General features: G+C 50.8%; 1 long non-coding RNA gene across 1 annotated transcript; it reads left to right on the forward strand.

Annotated features, from left to right (window-relative positions):
- Positions 1 to 280: 280 nt before the first annotated feature.
- On the forward strand, positions 281 to 2,026 carry LOC146754981 (uncharacterized). The gene is made up of 4 exons (XR_014938485.1): positions 281 to 400; positions 502 to 1,124; positions 1,444 to 1,512; positions 1,685 to 2,026. It is a non-coding gene; the product is annotated as an uncharacterized LOC146754981 (long non-coding RNA).
- The last annotated feature ends 6,503 nt before the right edge of the window (positions 2,027 to 8,529 follow it).

Here is an 8,529-nt window from a genome sequence, read left to right on the forward strand (position 1 = left end):
CTCAGGGATGAGTCCTTGGACAAAGACATGGTATGAGGACAGCGTTATCTCTGGGTGGTCCTGGGGGAAAGAAAGGCTGTGTGTGCTGAGTGCTGGGACCTGAGGGCTTTGGGCTCAATGCCATCAGGATCCCAGCACTCAGTGTTCTTCCTCTGATCCCTGGCTTCTTCATGTTTCCTGGGGCCAAGGAAGGGGACAGCTGCATGCTGGGCTCAGTCCATGTCAGGGGAGTCTGCCAAGCCCAGGGGCATCTGGGGAGTGGGAGGGGCTCAGGGAGGATAAATGCAGACCTTGCCTCCTGCAGCCTCACCCAGCTCCCAGAGCACAGAGGAAGATGAAGGCAGCTGTGCTCAGCCTCGTGATGCTCCTTGCTGCCCTGTGCTGCACAGTGGAAGCTCAGGTGAAGCATCTGTGGGGGATGTGGGCTGGGGCTGGAGGTGATTGGCTACTGGGGATCCCCGACGCAATCTCTCACTCTCTCTCCTACTCCTCTCCCCACAGTCACTTGTGCAAGTGCCAGACTCTGAAGTTGTTGTGGTGAGTGCCTGGGCAGCCATGCTGATTGTGCCCAAGGATGGCCCTGCAGGGAGCTCTGAAGGAGCGGGTGGGGTCTGTCCCTGCCTGGCAGAGGCTGCCCCTATATTTGGCACATCCAAATTTCTTCCATTTGCACCCTAGTCATCTTTTCTCTGGCTCCCCCAAATCCCTTTTCTTGGCTGTTCCAAATGCCCTCTCTTTGGGTCCCCACATCCCATGCTTTTTGCACCAACAGATCTCCTTTAATTGGCAACCCAATTCTCATCTCTTTAGGTCCCCAATCCCTTGTGTTTCATTTTCCCTCATTCTCTGTTCCTCTCTGTTTGGCACCCCTATTCCCCTCCTTTGGGCCCCCCAAACCCCTGCTCTGTCCTTATACCCAGCCCCAGCCCCAGCCCTGGGCTCCTCCATGGGCAGAGGTGCACAAAGACCTTGGCAACCATGAGGTTGGGGGCAGCCCTGGGACCAACCAGGCTGCTTGGATGGGGTCACCCTGTGATCCCCCCGATTCACAGTTCCCTCATTGCTGCCTCATGGCTCTTCTTCCCCAGGAGCCACCACCTGTTGCTGTTGCCCTTCCTGGATTGGTGAGTTGGGTGACCATGGGGCAAGGATGGGGCTGGGATGTCTTGCTGTTCTCAGTTCCCCTGAGACTTGGAGACACTCCTGCCGCCCCAAAGCCTCTGTTGGGCTCCCTCCAGATGTGGGAGGGCAATGGTCAGGGGGGGGAGGCAATGGGGGACAGTTGGGGCTGAGCTGGCTACAGGACCGTGCCTTGGCCATGCTGTTCTTGTGCCCACAATGGGTCCCTGCACCTTCAGGGTGTCCCACTGTGTCTTATTGCTCCCAGTGTGTTCCATTCTCCCCATACCCTCTGTGTGTCCCTAACGACCCCTTTTTGCCCAGGATGTGCTCAGCAGGACAGAGGAGAATCCCCCGCGCGTGAGACGTGTGGCCCTGGATTTACATGTCTAGGTGAGCAGCACAGGGATGCTTACAACCCCACAGGGGACTTAGGGGACCCTGGCTGTATCTGGAGCCCTGAGGACTGGGCATCAGGTGCTGGGAATTGATGGTATGGAGGGGACTGTCCCTGACCTGTTCCAGGGGTACCTGGGCACTCTCACCTCCAGCCCTTCCCTTACAGTCTACAGCGATGTGCAGAGGAACAGATCTGGAGGGGGCAGGCTCAGGGTGCCCTATGGATGGCCCAGAGTCACCATGCAGCTGAGACAGGGGCTATGGCTTCTGTTCCCATGGGACCCACATCCTGCCCTGGGTCTCTTGGCTGCTGCCAGTCCTTCTCCTGCCCTAAGTCCTTGGGGACAAACCCTGCAGGGACAAGGCTTCTCCTTTCCAGTGATGCCCTCTGACATCCTCTGATGACCATTGCTGCCCTCTGATGACCAGTGTTGCCCTCTGATGACCAATGAAGACCCTGATGATCAATGACACCCTCTGATGATCAATAAATCCCTCAGCAAAGCTACACTCTGTGTGTCTGTGTCCTTGTTCTCATGCTCAGCATGGACTGCTTGGATCTGTCTCTGCCTGGCAGTGGTCACCTCAAAGTGCTGGGAAGCTTCCCCAGCTCCATGCCATGCGCACCATGTCCTGCACCCCTGTGGGCTTCACCACCCTCTCTCATCATCTGCCTCAAAGTCCTAAAGGATGGAGATCCTCATGCTGCCAAGCAGCCCCAGTACCCTCCCTCTCAGCTCATCCATACTATTCCTCCCAAACTCATTACACTTTGATCCATGGACACAGCGTGACTACATCACCCTCCTTTTACCCCCAGTCTTTCTGCAGCCACTTGTCCCTCCTTTGGGTCTGCTTTAGTCCTCTTGCGTCGGTGCCCCATCTCCCAGAACAAGGTCTGCTCACCCCCTCCCATGGACGCCTCAAATCTCCTGATGACCAATGAAGCCCCCTGATGACCAGTGACACCCTCTCTTGATCAGTGATCACTAGGAAGAGTGGGGAGTGAGCAGATGAGCATATGTTGCTCAAGCACCTGCTGGATTAAAACACAACTCCCACAGAGGTTCTGCTCGTCCATCTTGAGCTCTGGATCCAGCAGAGGCACAGAGAGAAGGCTGGAACAACCTCCAGCAGTGTAAGATAGCTGCAGCCTAAGCCAATGGCCCTGCGGGTTACCTTGTTATCCCTGCCCAGCTGGGCTGGGTCGGGCACACCTGGCTGGGCATTGACTCCTGCCATCAGCTCTGCCTGTACTAGGGCCAAAATTTCTATGTAGCTAACTCATCACCACAGACATAAGGCCCATGTAAACTGACAGCAGTCCCAAGAACAAGTGACAGACATCCTGCAAGTCTGTAGAATCATGATTGGGCCTCCACTCTGTGTGGGGGCTGTTTGCTTACTGGTATGCCAACTCCCAGGCCTGCTCTTAACAACCCAGTGCTAATAACTCAGCCTCCACAATTGATGAAGTACATTCCCCAAGTGTATTTGCCTATAGCCCAATAGGACTTCAGTTGTTTAGCATTCAAAGTGAGCTACAAATCAAAGCTTACAAAAGCATTATATTGTATAATACTTATACAGAACTTAATGTGTCTTGCTCAGCAAAAGTGTCTAAGTTTGCTGACGCCTTAGGCTGCAAGTTGTGGACCTCCACCAAGTCAATCAAAGGAAGACCCTACTAGCTACTTTTAGCCAGAGGATGAGAAAGCCTCACCCACCAGCAGAAGCAGAGCTTACTTGCCATGTTGTTCCCATAAGACTGCAAATATCCAGGTTTGCAGATAAGGTACCACTAAGTCCCAAGGTCATAATGAGCTACACACACACCACTCCCATCTACCACGTGCAAACATAGCCTTTAAACTCTTGTGAATGTCATCAGTAACCTAATGCTTCCTCAGCTGTGTTGTGTCATGCAAATATTTTAATCAGTTTTATTAACCACATGCGTACCAAGGCCTAGTGAATTGTGTGTTTATAAGGCTAGACTTCTTGCCTCTGCATACACCAGAGACTGAAATGTTCGGTACATGTGCAGTCATTGCAGCAACGCTGAAATATTGTTCAGGAAAAAGGATGAGGTCTTAAGTCCAAATGCCTGCACATCATATGTTGCCTGGAGAGAAGGCATTATTCAGACTCAAGTCAAATTCCAATTTCCCGAGTAGTTTTCCTCACCTCAGAGCAACCTGGAGATATGTGTGTGGTGGATCTCCCATACACCTGCTGCTGCTTATCTGTAGTACAGCGGAAAATCATTAGTGTGCATCTTATTCATGTTCAGTGTCACTCTCTCCAACAATGACCATACAGGGTCTGGGAAGAAGGAATGTCCATGAGAGTTCTGCAGAACGGGAGCCCCAGGGCAGCTGGGGGGAGGACCAGGTGTGCTCTCAATTGGCCTTATTTTCACTAAGAACCATTTCTGAGACTAGGAGAGTTAGAAGCTGTTTGAAACCAGCCCACTCTAAACAGCATTAGAACCAGCCACCAACATGCAGCTAGCTCTGCTTGACCCATGATTTACAAATTGCACTGATTAGACAAGAGTACCTTCACTTTTCTTGGGATCTAACTAAAGCACTGTAGATATCTTTCCGGTTCTCATAGGCCATATTTCCTTTGGGGCAGTCTCTTGCTGTCCCCTACATTAGAGCCATAGTCAAGCCTGGGTGCCTAATTGGAGAGCTGCTAACTTCAAGGAGAGAAACCTTGAGACTCTAATAATGCACAGTGGAGACAATTTAAACAAGCTTAAACTCAGGCGCTGAGTTGCATCACTGTCATTTGTCAGGCACCAACTTTTTAACCACATCTACTGAGACCTCATTAAAATCATCTCGAGTAATTTCCTTGGGGGGGCAAACCAATATTATTAAATAGTTTGCCTTGGAATACAGGTGGCTAAAAGCTGAATGGAATTTGTGTTTGACTTCAGAGTAATTATTTCTGGTTTCTGCAGTGATTTGTGTCATGCTTCCTTGCAGCAAAGAGAACATAGCAGATAATTCCCCAAAAGGAAATGTGAGGCTTGGAAAATAGGGGAAAGAAAGAAAAGAAAAAAAAAAAAAAAGAAAAAAGAAAAAAAAAAGAAGAAGAAGAAGAAGAAAATGAAATGTGGGCAATTACAGATTAAAGGAACAAGAGAAATTCAGCACTTGTTCTCATGGACATATTATCATCCAACAGAAGTTTTAGTCATCCACCAAGAGCCATCGGCCCCGTTTTGCAGCCCCTCCCTTCTGACTTCCAGCAGAAACGACTTCACATGGGACATATCTAAACACCCTGAGAAAAAAAGTGGCAATTGAAGAATTCTCTTTTGAGCTCAAATGTCCATCACTGAAACCATCTGTGATTTATGTTAACTAAAAAACCCCAAAACTTTCACAGTAAACTTTTTGAAGTGTGGCAGTATATATCACAGAATCATAGAATCACAAGGTTGGAAAGGACCTACAAGGGAATCTAGTCCAACCATCCTCCCTTTACCATACCTACAGAAAACCACTAACCCATATCTCCTAGCTCCCTACCCAGACGCTTCTTGAACACTGCCAGGGATGGTGACTCCACCACCTCCCTGGACAGCCATTCCAGTGCCTGACCACTCTCTGAGAAAAAAAGTTCCTTTGTATGTCCAGTCTAAACCTCATCTGATACAACTTGTGGCCATTTCCTCGGGCCCTGTTTGTTGCCTGGCAGAAGAGGTCAAGTCCCTCCTCGTCACAACCTCCCTTCAGGAAGTTGTAAAGTGCAATGAGGTCTCCCCTGAGCCTCCTCTTCTCCAGGCTAAACAATCCCAGCACCCTGAGCTGCTCCTCATAAGACTTGTGCTCCAAACCCTCACAAGTTTTGTTGCCCTTCTCTGGACACGTTTCAGGGCCTCAATGTCTTTCTTGTAGTGAGGAGGGCAAAACTGAACACAGTACTCAAGATGCAGCCACACCAGAGCTGAGTACAGAGGGATGATCACCTCTCTGCTCCTGCTGGCCATACTATTTCTTATACAGGCCAGGATGCTGTTGGCCTTCTTGGCCACCTGGGCACATTGCTGGCTCATGTTCAGCTGAGCATCAAGCAACACCCCCAGGTCCCTTTCCTCTTCACAGTCATCCAGCCACTCAACCCCAAGCTGATAGTGCTGCATGGGGTTATTGTGGCCAAAATGCAGGACATAGCATTTAGTCTTGTTGCACCTCATCCCATTCACCTCAGCCCAGTGATCCAGCCTATCCAGATTCCTCTGAAGGGCCTCCCTACCCTCAGCAGATCGACACCACCTCCAACTTGGTGTCATCTGCAAACTTACTGAGGGTACACTAAATCCCCTCATCTAGGCCATCAATAAAGATATTAAACAAGATGGGCCCCAGTACCTAACCCCCGGGGGACACCACTTGTAATGGGTCACTAGCTGAACTTAACTCCATTAACTGCTACCTGCTGGGCATGACCCTCTAGCCAGTTCCTTACCCAAAGAAGGGTATACCTGTCCAGGCCACTGGCAGCCAGTTCCCCTGGGAGAATACTGTGAGAGAATGTGCCAAAGGCTTTGCTGAAGTCTAGGTAGACTTCATCAACAGCCTTTCCCTCATGGACCAGTCTGGTCATCCAGTCATAGAAGGAAATGAGGTTGGTCAAGCACAACATGCCTTTCTCAAACCCATGCTTGCTTTGCTTGATCCTCTAGATGCCACAAGTCCTTCCATGCCGGAGAATATGAGATCCAGCAGAGCACCTCTCCTCTTTGGTTCCTCCATGGCATGGTCAAGAAGCTGCCATCTGTGCTCTCCATGGATCTGCTGGATGCCACATGCCCTGCTGTGCTGTCCCTGCCGCAGATAATGGAGTGACAAAGGCCACCAAATGGGACAAGGGACAGACAACATCAGATTCCCATCTGTCTGCAGAGGGCACCTTCCATTTACTCTCCCTGATCAGGAAGACAGGAAAAGACACTGTTGGTCTCCTCTGTTGGCCATTTCCATTAGCTCTGACCTGTCTGCTCTTCCATCCCCAGGCAGAGCTCAGTGCACTCTCACAGAGAGCAGTCGCTCTTCCTTGTCTCCTCACCCATCCATCCTAAAGACTCTGTATCCCCCTTGTGCTACAGTGCAGTTGTGGAAGCCATTCAACTGTGTCCCATCGTCCAAACAGGAGCTCAGGACTGCAGCTCTACCAAGATTTCTAGCTTCTTGTGTGTTGGTGTTTGCATTAGTGCAAAAATACAGGAGTAAACATCCTCACTGGAAAGCATCACTGGACTTAGCCGGACTGGAGAGCTCATCCATGGTATTAGTGCGCAAAAGGTGGCACACAGGCAATAGACCGATTGTGGGCCTTGGAGTTGACATAGCAACATGGTCACACCATGGGCATGGCTTTGCTGAAGGCCCTGTGCTGCACTTGCAGCTGCATGTGAATTCACCAGACAGCCGGTGCTATCCCCTCTCTGGCCCTCAGCTGATGCCCAGGAAGGAGGTGTCTATTTCAGGGATTTCCCACACGGTTTACAAGCACTGGCACACATCAGGAGCAGCCCAGGCACCTTGGGCATCACCCAGTGTCTGTGTGTGAGCAACTGCCTCCCTGCTGAAGGGCCGAGGACTCAGAGCAGGAGCTCACATGCAGGCAACTCCTTGTGCACTTCTGAGCTGAACCAGAGGAATCCCAGCTCCTGTGGGTGTGTAGGGAGCTGAATCCCATTTCATCTCCAGTATTTCTGTCAAGGGATGAGACTCCTGCACTGCCTCAGCTGGATCACTGCCCTGCACAGGGAAAGTCCAAACCTCGCCTTCCTTGTCTGGTTGCCCTTATTGTTTCATCAAACGATCTCTGGGAGCACTCCCCATATGTCTCCAATCAGTCACTGACCACTGGACATGTGGTGGTTAATTGAGCGAATTTCAACTCACAGTCATGATGCTGTTGTCTTTCAGGAGCTGTTGGCCATGAGGACCCAGGGACATGTCAGGGGAGATGAGTGGGAAGGATAAAAATGACATAATCTGTTGCTGAGCTGGGCCGGGCTCCTGGAACACAGGGAGCTCATACAAGTGGGCAGAGCTGCAGTGAGACAGCTGTGCCCAGGAGCAGCTCTTGTGCACAGCACAGCCTGCAGCTGACAGAAGGAGAGGAGAGAAATTGAAGAGAACTTACAGGAAGTGTGAAGTGTGAGTGGGCTGTGAGCTCACTGCAGGAGCATTGCTCACAGACCATGACAAGGTAAGTCTCACAGCTGACCATGAGCTGCTTTTAATTAAGGGGTAACTATAACTGGGACATCCCATAGGAGATCTGACTGCAGGCACTGCATGTTTCTTTACTGTGGAAAAAGCTTTCTGCTCCAGCTGAGACGGGTGCCCAGGGCTGTCCTGCAGAGCAGGGTCCCTGCTGTGCCCCAGGGGCTGTGTGCCGGGTATGGGACTCTGCCGCCTGCCAGGCTCAGCACTCAGCCTGCCCGGGGAGCTGCCCAAGGCACTGTGGGCAGACGTGTGGGGGGAAGGAGCCCCCCGGCAGGGCTTGTGCTGCTGCTGCTTGGGGCAGGGGATCACAGCTCCACTGCACAACAGGATGTTTGTGAGGGCACTTTGCAAGAGGAGAGCCAAGGCAGGGGGTTTCCATTTCCTGTTCTGAGGCAAAGAGGTTTGGAGTCAGAAATCTAAAAGGGACAATAAGAGTTCTGAGCATTTTTCGTCAATCAATTGCTTGTTTTGTGAACAGTCACACATGATGTGCTTTCAGTCTCCCCTTTCTCGAAGGATGGAATTATCATCATTTTCTGTAGGCATGAATAATTCACTTATCCTACAAACAGGCAGCATTTTCTAACTGAAACTGAATGCCACAGAAGCTGGGGTAGGGGGCTCTAAGAGCACTTGGGGTAAAGATATGAGACATGAAACAGATGAAAATATCCAGGAAGAAGGGGTAAGAAAATAAGAGGAAGGTTAGAGCTCCATATGCTGCTTCTGCTTAAGGAATGCTGATCTACATGAA

The sequence above is a fragment of the Coturnix japonica genome, chromosome 37, assembly GCF_054131305.1.
Source record: "Coturnix japonica strain WE chromosome 37, WE-NBRP24, whole genome shotgun sequence".
Lineage (NCBI taxonomy): Eukaryota > Metazoa > Chordata > Aves > Galliformes > Phasianidae > Coturnix > Coturnix japonica.